The sequence below is a fragment of the Pipistrellus kuhlii genome, unplaced genomic scaffold (assembly GCF_014108245.1).
Source record: "Pipistrellus kuhlii isolate mPipKuh1 unplaced genomic scaffold, mPipKuh1.p scaffold_m20_p_2, whole genome shotgun sequence".
Lineage (NCBI taxonomy): Eukaryota > Metazoa > Chordata > Mammalia > Chiroptera > Vespertilionidae > Pipistrellus > Pipistrellus kuhlii.
Genome location: NW_023425515.1, coordinates 45,891,059 through 45,904,154, shown reverse-complemented (window position 1 = coordinate 45,904,154; position 13,096 = coordinate 45,891,059). Strand labels below are relative to the sequence as shown.

Sequence of the window (13,096 nt, the reverse complement as noted above, 5' to 3'; positions counted from 1 at the left end):
CACTGAACACCTATTGATCTATACATCTCAGTTGTATATTTCCGGTGATACCTAATTTTACCAAAACAACAACAACAACAACAACAACAAAAACACAGGAAAATATTCCAAGCCATCAGATGAATTAACCAAGATACAAAATGTTGTAAATTCCCCGAAAATGTAGGACTTTGGGCCTGAGCCCCCCTGCCCTGGGATCACCTTCTAGAAGACCAGTGCGACTCTTGCCGTTGTAAAAAGAATGACAGTGCCAACTGGGGATGAACAGAGGTGGGGATGGCCTTGCCGTTTTCCTGGCATCATGGATGCCATCAACCCTGAGCCTCTGGGCCTGGGCCTTGCTGTCCCGAGGCTGGAGGCACATGGCTGGACTCGTGAGAGGACAGTCTCGGGTCCACTTTGTAGGTAATATAGAGAATAGGAGTTTGGACTCTGGGTCAGGCAGAGCTGTGACTCATTAGATTTGTGACCGGATGGTGCGGTGGTCTGGGTGCAGTGGCGCTGGGTGGGAAGGGCTGGTGTGAATTTCTGGTAATTGGTACGCAGCGCATCTCAGCTGAGGTCCACGGGAGGCAGGGCCAGACAAGATCAAAACGGAAGATCCAGACGGACAGTCCTCATTTATGCATTCGCTCATTCATGTTTTGAAACTCTGAGGTCAGTGTGCAGTCTTTTACAGAGACTCTTCAAAGTTCCTTCTTTCTTTCTTTTTTTCCTCTCAAAGTGAAATGTGACAAATGTAGTAAAAGCCGTATTCAGTATGGATTCCTTTGTTCTGTACTTTTTATTCATTACCAGGCAAGGTCTTTAATGTTCTCCCCTGCTCTTTCATAGCAGTTTCATAAAACACAGTCGGCTTTTGAGGCTGGAACTTCATAACGTTGTCTGATGGAAACCCAGTCAGGAAACTCGTTTGTAACCGGTGTTTGGTTATCCATCCCAGTGAGGCAGCCGTGCACCTAGTGTGGGGGTTCCTGCCGAGGGGTGAACGTGCGTTCTGGAGCCTGATTGTGGAGGAAAAGGGTGAGGGTCCTGGGAGAGGGGCACCACTTTCTTCTCTCTCCTTCACCCCTCACGCCTCCTTGGGCTGGCTGAGAGGGCCTGTGGAGATTGGGCCTCAGCTGCTTCCCCCAGCCTGGTTTGCTAGAGTTCCGTGTTGCAGCCCAACTAATAACAAAGTGGTCCTTGGCTTCCCCACCTGCCCTCGCCCTGGTGTGCAGGAATGTCTCAGAACCTCCCCAGGAGCAGGGGTCACTGGGCTTTCTCTCCGTTCTTTGGCCATGATAGCATCTAGTACTGCCTACCTGCCTCCAAACTCCCAACAGAGACTGTGGGCGATCGGCCTACCTCCCCTGAGCCGCTTTGTTTAGAAAGTGGGGATCAGGGCAGGGTGAGGACCGAGGGAGATCCTGTGGGAAGAATCGCAGTGCCTGGTGCGGAGGGGCGCAAGTATCAGGTGTCCTTCGTGCTTTTCCTCTTGGAGGGTCAAGTGCGTATCAGCAAACCTAAAGCTCCTGTAAGGACTGAAGTAACAATACGTTTAACTTTGATCGGCCCAGCATTTCCCAGGACTGCTCTCGAGTGGACTCCAGTAGCTTCGGGTGTGCCCGAAGAAGTTCGCCTCAGACGCAGAAGCGCTGGGGAGACTTACCTGGATCTTGAGCTGTGGTGGGACCTCGGGCACTGAGTGGCTTCAGAGGAGGGAGATGCATGTCTGATGCCACTGCAAGCAGAATACCCTGAGGCACGGACAGACCGGAGCGGTGTCAGAGGAGGGTGGCCGGAGGGCAGCTGAGGGATCCCGAGAGCCACTCGTGAGGGAACTGGGCCTGCACCCTGCTTCTGAAGGGCTGTCCTGGGAAAGAGCAAGCAGGCTTCATTATGAGTCCGAAAGGCCATCCAGGTGCAGCCGACTAGAATTTCTAACTGTTTCCACCTCTCCGGGAGCCTTGGGGAAGCCCCTCCCTGCCCAGGTGGCCAGTCCTCACCTACAGACTGAGGGGTTAGGACCATCCAGGGTGCAGACTGGCCCCGATGGCCATTGACCACATTCTGTGTGGCCGCTTCATTATCCTTCCTGGGGCTCGGAGTGGCAGCATACCTGGGTCCTTCCTGGTCTAGTCTCACAGTCTTGGTTTCCACGTCCCTATGTCCTTGTAAGTGCCCCTCTGGGCGGCAAGTCCTCTTTTTTTAAAATATATTTTATTGATTCTTTACAGAGAAGAAGAGAGAGGGATAGAGAGTTAGAAACATCGATGAGAGAGAATCATCCATCAGCTGCCTCTTATACACCCCCCACCGGGGATGTGCCCGCAACCAAGGTACATGCCCTTGACCGGAATCGAACCTGGGACCTTTCAGTCCGCAGGCCGACGCTCTATCCACTGAGCCAAACCGGTTTTGGCCTCAAGTCCTCTTTAAAGCTGTGATCTCAGCTCACCTCCCACCCTGCTCTCCCTCACGCCCCCCACTCTCCCCGCTCCTCCCACAGATATCGCCATGGCTTGTTCCCTCACCACCTTAGACCTGAGTTCAGATGCCACCTCCTTGGGGCGGCATCCCATTCCTCCTCCGGAGCGCCCATGACCCTCCCCCTGCTTTATGTTTCCTCAAGGTCCTCACCGCCATCTGATAGGGAATGTATCTTACTTTTTTGTCATCGTTTCCTCCACACACACGGAGGCTCCACGGGGCAGGAAGTTTTATGGATTTGTTCAGCGAGGCACATCGGCATTCAATACATATTTCTCAAGTGAATGAAATGCATACGTTTTTGTTAGGTGTGTGTCCTGAATGGCTCTATTTTGGGGGTCACCTCATCACTTTTCCTTAAGCCCATTTGGAACTGACTAGATCTGTGGTCTGCAAACTGCAGTTCGCGAGCCACATGCTGCTCTTTGGCCCCTTGAGTGTGGCTCTTCCACAAAGTACCATGGCCTGGGCAAGTCTATTTTGAAGAAGTTTTAAGTTTAAAAAAATGTGGCTCTCAAAAGAAATTTCAATCATTGTACTGTTGATATTTGGCTCTGTTGACTGAGTTTGCCGACCCCTGGACTAGATGAACCTGCAGCTTCTGTTTGCGTAGAAACTGGGTGTTCCTTGTGGGTTAGTCACAGACAGGAGTTTGCATTCTCCTGGACAACCATGTCTTTTTTTTTTTTTAAATATATTTTATTGATTTTTTACAGAGAGGAAGAGAGAGAGATAGAGAGTTAGAAACATCGATGAGAGAGAATCATCCATCAGCTGCCTCTTGCACACCCCCTACTGGGGATGTGCCCGCAACCGAGGTACATGCCCTTGACCGGAATCGAACCCAGGACCCTTCAGTCCACAGGCTGACGCTCTATCCACTGAGCCAAACCGGTTTTGGCTGGACGACCATGTCTTGATGGGCTCTTCAAGCCTGGAGGAAGCGCAGCAGATTCTGATTTCCTGGTGCAGCACAGGATGTCCTGGCTGCCAGCGCTCGGCCTGGCAGGAGGTGCAGGAGCCCTTGTGTGGAGGAAAGCAAAAGGCACGATGGCTATTCAGGCACAGGCCCGAGTGAAAACACCTGAGCAGATTCTGAACCGAGGCTGTGCACACGGTTCCTGTGATTTCAGGGAAGGCTATTTCCTGGCAGCTCCTATGGAGCAAATGTGAGGCGTTTGGGTCCTCTTATCCTGAAGAGGAACAGCTGTCAGAAAATGCTAAGAATTATAATGTGCTGGAGGCCACTTCATGCTAGAAGCTCTTTGTAAGCTAATGAAAATGATGTGTGAAAACCTTAACTGTTTGTAAAATTGGTTGAGCAGTGCTGTCTTTCACTTTGGTTCCCTCTATTAGATTCTGTCATTTAACTTTTCAAGATCTTCCTTGAAATTCCCATCTACCAGCAAAGGCATCGGCCAGCCTTTGTTACTGCATCGGTCATTCCAGGCCGCTCCTGGCCTGTGTAGGGCCTGCCGACCTTCCGCTGGGCACAGGGCACTAGGCTGGGCGTTGCTGCCTACCCTATGGGAGCTCGCCTTCTGGTCAGGAAGGAGCCCAAGCCAGTGGGTGCTCACAGCCAGGGGTCAGAGGTCAGGGGAGCAGCAATAGCGCCGGGCCTGGACCTAAGGGAGGTTGGGTGGGATTGTGTGCTGGGGAGTGGGCCAGGTCCTGTCAGTTCTGTCAGAGTTCAGAGGGGACATTCAGAGGCAGGTTTGTGCCAGGCTGTGAAGGGTGAGGGGCAAAGGGTGGGGCAGGGGGAGAAGGGCAGGTGTTCTGGGTAAGAGATGTGCTGAGAGGCCTAGCTCTCAGCCTGGGCCGGGCCAGCATGCGCAGACGCTTTCAGATCCCACATCCATCGGTTCAGTAAGCACCTCTGGGTGGACGTTAAGTGTGCATCTTCTTTAGTCTCTGTCTTTGTACAGCATCCCACTGACAGGAGAACGCTTAATTTCTCCTCTCAAGCCCTGTGCGCAGTCACTGACGACCGGACCCTCTCAGTTCACCATCTTGGATTGAATCTTGGGCCTTTCCTTTTCATTCCTTCAGTTTTCCCTTTTCTTTTTTCCCTTGCCTTTTACTTGTTTTTCACTTTCCCGTTCCCTCCTCTTCCCTGCTCCTCTCCCCTCCCCTTCCCCCTCCTCTCTGCTTCTTTTCCCTTCCTTCCCCTCCCCTTTTTTTTCCTCCCCTTTATCCCCACCCCCTTTTTCCCCTTCCCCACTTCCCCCCAACTTACTCTGGCTTCTGGACATTCCTTAGAAGGTGCCCAGCTATGCCTGGAGCCTCCAGAGAGAGCCGCAGGGATCAGTGCCTCCCCTCCTGATGCTGGGCTGCTCCCCACACCATCCCGCTCTCCAGCCACAGTGGCTGCCTTCAGTTGTTCTGGTCAAACGCACACGCTCTGCTTTTCCGCTTCCTGGGCTTGCTCAGCTCTTCCTCTGGCCTGGAAGGCCTTCCCCAAGTCCCTGATCATTGGCTGTGCCTATCAGAAGGCCCCCAGCGGCCAGGCTCTCTAGGTGGCCAGTGCAGCAGGGCTGTCTCTGCTTGATCCTTGGGGGCACGGAAACCCCTTGCAAAGGCTAAGTGGGGCATGGCGTGAAAGCCCTGGGGGTGAGGTGGGCGGAGGGTGATTCCCGTGGTGTATGGATAAGAACTCTCAGCAGCCCAGTGATTCTGAGAAGTGAGAAGTTCCCCCCATGTGGGTGTTGGGTTCTGATGATAAAATGCTGTTTTAGAGCTGCTTGTCCCCCAGGGAGTTACCACAGGCCTCATCTGCCTGAAACCTTGACAGTTCTACTTCCTCTTTCCCTCATGCTAGTTCTTGCTTTGGTTTAGCACTGACTTCTGAACGAGGTTTAGCTGGTTCCTATCCTAATCTCACTCTTCCGAAGAGGCGGATGAGCATTGTGGGGTACAGTGGACGATGGCTTGCTTCTTTTCTGCACTGAGTAGGGGGAGTCAAGTACAATATTGATGTATTTTTTTAAAGCATCAGCTATCACAGAAGGTTTGCCCATCACAGTGGTTCATCACAGAGCTGCGAAGTTTGGGGAACTAACCGTGCCTGGGACAGGAGTGAACTTCTGAACCCGTGAGCTGATTTGGTGGCTGACCTCAAGTAATTGCCCTCTTACAAGCTTTCTGATGGGGCGTTCCAGCCCTTCCTTGATGACCTCCCAGGACTCCAGATACTCTCTTTCCCTCCTTTCCCTTCTCCCTCTCATGTGATAACGTGAGACTCATGCCATTCAGCACATGGGAAGAGGGGTTATTGTGGGAGGGGCTGGAACGAGAGCTCAGACATGGGGCAGCTCTGGGGACCGGAATTGGCTCAAACTGTGAGAGAATGAGTGTTCTTTTTCTTTCCATCTCTCTAATGGTGTCTTTGTTTCTGTCCACACTTCTCCATTTCCTTCTCTCTACAACTGCTTTTAAAAAATTGTGTTTTTTTCTGTTCTCACGGAACTAAAAGCTTATGTGGGGCTTCGATGTGCTATGACTTCCCCCAAAACAGGCATCATCTCTTGTTATTTCAAATTTCAGATCCTGAATGAGAATCTTCTGTTCATTGCACAGGCTCTAAATCGCTGACCTCTTTTGATTGTTGATCCAGACCGCTGGGACCAGAGCAGGTGGGGCCACGGGCCACCAACCCTGGCCAGGTGGGCAGACATGTCACTGCCGCGCTCAGATGCAGAGCAACCATCGGCATGGGTGGGCAGGGAAAGACACGAGCCATGACTTCCTTTGCTTGTGGGGGAATTAGAAGTTCCCGTCATACAAATATCACCTACGTTGGGGTGTATGGTAGGCAACCTCTAGGAGGCTCCCAAGGACCCCCGCTTCCTGGTGCTCATGCTTTTCGCGTGAGGGTCGGCTGGGCTGGCTGACTTGCCTCTAGTGAACAGAATGCAGTGGATGTTATGACACGACACTTCTGAGAGTTATGTTATCGGAGACGGTGGCTCTCCTCCTGGACCCCTCCCCCTCCCTCTGAGACCCTGCTCTGGAGGCAGCCAGCAGCCACGTTACGAGCTGCCCCTTGGAGCGGCTACATGGAAGGGAGGTGCTGTCTCTGGCCGATGGCCAGGAGGATCTGAGGCCCACCGCCAGCCGCGTGAGCCAGCCGTGACAGGATCCAGCTCAGCTGGGCCGGATTGGCTCACACTGAGAGAGAAGGAGTGTTTGTTGCTTTCCGAGGCTGAGCGTTGGGTTACCTTGTTATACAGCACGAGATCCCTGATGGAGGGGGTATAAGCAGAGCTGTGGGAATGCGGGGGGGGGGGGGGGGGGGGGCGGGGACGTGCACCTTGGGCTAAGGAATTTGGGGAAGGCTTTGAGAAGAATGTGGCCTTTGAGTGAGGCCTCCCTTATTTTTCATGGAGTGGTCTCTGGTACAGGGTGGGCCACCTGGCAATTCCATTCTCCAAGGTGGATCAGAGTCACAGCGATCATTTTGAGGGGCTCTGGATAAAATCTCAGTTTCTCTTTCCCAACGTGGTGATGGGAACCCTGAGCCCATGGCTGAGGGAACAGCCTGTGCCTGTTGGATCTTCCGGCCCAGCTGCTGGGGCCTCTCCCGGGGGCGGCCGAGGAGGAGCATCCACACATCCCAGCTCTGCATCCATTCTGCAGATTCATCTCAGTCCCCGGTAACGTAGTGGATCAAAATTTATATTCAACAGCAAGCCAGTATCAGTTGATTTTTTTATGGAGATTTGTGGGTGGTTGTTTTTTTTTGTTTTTTTTTTCCCCAGTGTGCTTGACAAAATGCCTACCAATATTTATTCACTCATTAACTTGAGAATTGGTTTTTCCCCTCCCACCTAAGGAATCGGCAGCTTTTTCAGCATTTCTGTAGTGATCAATGTTCTCCTTGGGGAGAGAGAGGGGTATCTTGCTCTCTACGATGGAAGAGACCTTTATTGAATTGGCCATGACCTTGCCAACACCATGAAGCTTCTCTCCGATGACGGGGGTGTTCGTGTTTAAAGATCGTTATTATGTATTGCATAATGGTTCAGAGAACAGGAAAAACACTGCCGGGCTTGAATGCAGCTCTGCCACTTAATAACTGAAAATAATACCTGCTTGTGAAGATTAATTGAGTTAATCTCCCTAACTTGCTTAGAGGATGCCTGGCGCAGAGTAAGTGTTATGTGTTTGCTATTACTGCTCTTGTCAGGGTGGCTGTGGTTGGGACACCCCTACAGCCCAGCTCCCCTGACACCGAAGCCCTTGACTCTCCGTATTCGATAACCGTTTCTTACTGTGGAGTCAGCGTGTCCTAGAACTTCTTCTCCAGGCACTTGGCCTTCCCAGGATGAAACGCTTGGACAGGTTGCTCTTAATTGTCTCTTTCCTAAAACTCCGGGAGGATAGGAAGACAATTTTACATTGCATGACTCCTCTCTCCGATTCTACTTTCTATTCAGAGTTACTCATCCTTTTTATGAATCACCGGTGCCAATTACTGCCTCCTTAGTTTGTGTATCTCTCTCCCTTCCCAAGTGTACTTCTGGGATCTTTCCCTCAGCAATTGCTCCTACTCAGGGAATGCCATTAACTTGTCATAATCCAAGCCAGACAGAACTGGGTGGGCCTGGCTCACACTGTATATCTCCAAGTCCCAGTTGCATGGTGACTGGGTTATCTGCCATTTTGAATTAGTCTGACTTTATGGATAAGAGATAGCTGAGGGTGAAGCCTGTGATGAGCACATGAGCAGGTTGGCTTCTCTTCCCAACTTGCAAGGAGGGTGATGGGTGATTGGGGCCAGTGTAAGCCTCCCCCTCCGTCTTCTGCCCGCAGAGCCTTCGGGGGAAGCCTCTGGCTTTGCTTTTCTCTAAGCTCCTGGTGTGGGTGAGGGGCGTGTGTCAGGCCAAGTGAGCAGAGCCTTTCTCGAGAGGCAGAGTGGTCCCTCGTGTCAAGTGCTGATGGGTAAGTAAGACGAGGGCTGGAGGTCATTCATGACCTTGACGAGAAGCTTCATTGGAGCAGTGACAGGTGTGAGCCTGAGTGGATATATACAATCATTTCCTTTTTTTACAGGACATTTAATTTGTTTGGACTGTTTCAGTTTTTGTCATTTTAGATTACGATGCTTGAAAACATCTTCAGGTACATAGTTTTTCCTTCTGAATATTATTTCCCACGGGTACTCATCATAGTAAGATTACTGGACCAAAGGATTAAAGCATTTTAAAAAATCATGCCACTGATATTGGACTCCCAGTCTGTCCTTGGCAGATGCTCTAAAACAATTTGAAAGAGCATTGCATTTTTGTTGTAAATAAATATCCCAGATAAAAATACAGACTGGCTGCTGTTGTTTTGAATTAAAGCTAATTGAGCTGTGGAAACTCATTGCCAATTCAGTAGCAGGAGGTACAGAAAATAATTGCCTCAATGCATATTGATTTTTTTCAACCCAAGGTGGTTATGCTGTGAGCAGTTGACCAACCCTGGCTTTTTAAAAGGACATCACAGTCCCAAAGCAAAGGATTTTCATCTCTAGCTCCTCTTCCTGTCTTCAAATGTGCTACTTTTATTAAAGTTCCTATGAAGTGACAATTAATGACTTTAAATTATAGCCGACTTAGTCTCATCTCATCTAATATTCCTCATTATTTTGGTATTTGAGTTCCTGTAAAACATCTTCCTATATAATAAAAGCCTAATATGCAAATTATTCCCTCTACTGGGAGTTTGACTGCTTGCTATGACATGCACTGACCACCAGGGGGCAGCTGTGGAACATGGCGGGTGTTGGTGATGTGGTGCTGTCAGCCGGCAGCAGTGCAGATGCTGCTGGCCCCGATGGGCCCCAACGAAAATGGGACCACAGTGGGATGGTGGAGCACGTGTGCAGGGAACGCCAGGCCAAGGCAGGTGTGAGTGGGCCTGATTGCCCCACCAACTGCCCCGCAGATGGTGACCAGCAGTGGCAGCAGGGGTTGGAGCTGCTGCCAGCTCCCAGGCATTGAGGGAGCTGGGTGGGGGCCCGATGACTCAGGCAGAGGGGGGCTTGTGAGGGTGTGGGGGCCCAGGTGCTGCCCAGGGCCCAGAGGTCAGCTGGGACCTGCCCTTCCACACCAGACGCTCGCTCTTTCATCACTGGCCAGGCCCAGGGACTGCAAGGGTGCATGAAATTCATGCACCGGGCCTCTAGTATTATAATAATCGCCCTTTTCCTATCTGATGTGACACTTATATTTTGTTTTTTTAAGATAGTGGTGGAATTATAATAAAATTCCAAGCAAGTTATTTATTCAGTTTTAAAAAGTGAACACAGAGATCTCATCCATCCTTCTTGTGTGCATCCCAGGCTGGGTCATCTTTGTGGTCTCTCACTCTGGGTTTTTCCCTAGGATGTGCTGCTGAAAGAATGAAGGAGGGGTCTTCAGACCTGTTGCTACAGGGGGAGTCTTTATATCTGTCAGGCTCCTGGCCCAGTGGTGGGGCTGCAGGATGGGAAGGAAGCCAGGGCCCCTGTGTGCTGTGGGGGAGCAGGGCAGGGTGAATGGTATGAGGCTAGGAGCACCTGACCCTCCTGCCAGCGGCCCCTGAGGGGTTTCTGGGCTGGTTTCTGTGCTGCTTGATAAGGTAGCCACAGGTGGCCTTTTAAATTCAAATTAATTAACAGTAAATAAGGTTGAACATTCACTTCCTTGATCACAGTGGCCATTTTCAAGTGATCAATAGCCAAATGTGATTAGTAATTACTGCACCGAACAGCGCAGATATAGAACCTTTCCATCACTGCAGAAAGGCCTGCTGGGGAGCACTGCCTTCGAGGGCGTGGCAGCCCCTGTGCTCCCACAGGCTGGCATTCAGAGTACTTGCTCACGGCCTTCCTCCTCAGCCTCTTGTGCAGGGAATGGGGTTCAGCCGCTGAAGAAGGGAAGTTGCAGGTGATCTGGGAAAGCAGGCTGCGGCCTGGGCTGGAAGGAACAGCAGTGCCAGGCAAGGAAACTGAGGCGGCCCCTTCCTCCCCTCCCCTCCGCCCCACCACACACACACACACACACACACACACACACACACACACACACTGGGTCAGCGCAGTGAGGAGAAGGGGGGGTGTAACTTGGAGGCCAAGAGGAAGCCCAGGCTCACTGAAGCATCCTGGATACTTTAACAGTAGCGCCAGCGGCACCAGGACTGTGTGCTGCCTGAGGGGTTGAGCTTACAGCAGCGGCTACATCTGGGTACAGTGAAGGCAGGGTTCCCAGTACGGCACTGCCCCACCCCTGGAGCAGTTCCAGAGAGCTAGGTGAGCAGAGTTGGTAGGGTGGGCAGAGGGGCACACTTCAAGAACTGAGGGACCAGGATACAAAAGGTTTGTCATTCATGAACCTTTTTTATTTACAACCCACTGGGACTGGCCTTTCCCCAGGCATTGGACGGTTCCAAAAACAAAGGAACAAACATGAAAAAGGGAGCCTCTTCTTTTTTCAGGCTGAAAGCGGCTCTGTCCACTGGAAGAAATGGGGCCACTTCTCAGTGGGGCTTCTTACAGGGACCATGCTGGCTGCTGGGGAGCGTCCTGGGAGGGAGTGCACAGTGCCACCCTGGAGGGCCCAGGCCGTCTCCCCCAGCACTTCCAGGCATGCTGTCACCTTAATGATAACAGTGACATTCACAATGATAGTAGTAATAATGCTGATAATAGTTAATGTTTTCATACTGCTTACTAAGACCCACACCCTGTTCTAAGTGATTTATACTAAGTGATTAAATAGAGCGTTTATGAGAATAGTAGCAGAGTGTATTATTAGTGTGTTCCCAGTGGGAAAATATGACACCATAGCATTTAATAACATCAATAACCAAAATTGTCAAATTTACCATATTTTATGGCTTAAAAAACAATTTTTACATAAACTGTCCTCCTCTCCTCCTCAGACAGCTTGGTTGAGATACAATTTACATCCATAAAAATTCACCCACTGTAAATGCACAACTCCGTGATTTTGGTAAATTTATAGAGTCTTGAAACTATCACAATCTAGTTCTAGAACCTCTTTGTCACTCCTCAAAGTTCCCCTGTGGTTGTTCGCAGTTAACGCCTGCTCCTCCCCTTAGCCACAGGCTATCCCTGATCTACTTTTCTTCCCTGTGAATTTTATGAAAATTTTATATGATTAGAATCATACAATATGTAATCGTTAGCCTCTGAATTCTTTACTTAGAGTAACATTTTTGAGGTTCATCCATGTTGTAGTATGTATCAACATAGTTCATTCCCTTTAGTTGTTAAGTCCCCTGTATAGATATACCACATTTTGTTCACATATTCATGAGTTGGTGGGCATTTGTATTGTTTCCAGTTTGCTATTATCACATGTATCAAACACAAGGCCCGCGGGCCAAATCCGACCCGCCAGGCCTTGCAATGTGGCCCGCACCGCGCTGTCATCACTGCACTCCGCTGCGTTTCCATCACAATGACAGTTTATGACTGTTCAGTAAACCATTCGGCCTGTGATTTAGGCTGGATTTTAGATTTTGGCCCCTTCTCTGATTGAGTTCGACACCCCTAATCTACATACTAGAGGCCCAACGTGTGGAATTCGTGAAGAGTAGGCCTTCCTGCCCTCGGCTGCTGGCACCAGCTTCCCTCTGGCACCCGGGACCCGGGCTTTCCTCTGGCCGCCAGCAGGCACCCGGGACCTCGCAGTCCAGTCTAATTAGCATATTATGCTTTAGTTATTATAGATTTATTACATGTGTATAATGATGCCAGTAATAGTGTTATGATTTTTGCCTCATACAATTTTGTTTTTTAAAAAGTTAAGAGAAGAAATGAGAAAAATAGAATCTCTTATATTAACACACGTGTTTAACATTCCTGGTACTCTTCATTTTTTCCTGTGGATTCAGATTACCACCTGCGTCATTTCCTTTCAGCCCAAAGGACTTCCTTAAGTATTTCTTACGTGGCTAGTCTGTGAATGATGAGGTCCCTGTGTCTTTCTCTATCGGGTACTATCTTTATTTTGTTTACACTTTAGAACAATTGTTTTGTTAGCTATAGAATTCTTGGTCAATAGTTTTCTTTCAATATTTCAAACATGTCATGCCTTCTGGCCTCCATTGTTTTTTTGATGATGAGTCAGCCATTAATCACATTGGTGCTTCCTTGTACATGCTGAGTTGTTTTTCTCTTGCTTCCTTTAAGATTTTCTTTCTCTTAGTCTTTCAAGGACTTGATTGGGCTTTGTCTAGGTATAACTCTTTTTCGTCTACTGTTCTTGGGCTTTGTTGAGCTTCTTGCATGTCTTGATCAATGTTTTTTTTAAATCAAGTTTAGGAAATTGTCAATCATTGTTTCTACAAATATTTTTTCTTCTATCTCTCCTTGTCCACTCCTCTTGACACTCTCATTTCATGTATATGAATGCTTGATATTGTCCCAGGTCTCTGAGACTGTTCATTTTTCTGTTCATTCTTCAGATTTGACAATATGTTATTTCTTTGTGTACAAGTTCACTGGTTATTTCTTTTGCAATCTTGAATCTTCTGTTGAATCCATTCAGTGAGCTTTTTATTTCAGTTATCAAACTGTTTAACTCCAGAATTTTCATTTGGTTTAAAAAAATTTTTTTTTATCTATCTCTAT

At 49.4% G+C, this 13,096-nt stretch overlaps 1 protein-coding gene across 1 annotated transcript in view; it reads left to right on the top strand.

Moving 5' to 3' along the window:
• The window catches only part of XXYLT1 (xyloside xylosyltransferase 1), a 154,699-nt gene that overhangs the window by 37,432 nt on the left and 104,171 nt on the right, over positions 1–13,096 (top strand). The window lies entirely within an intron of this gene.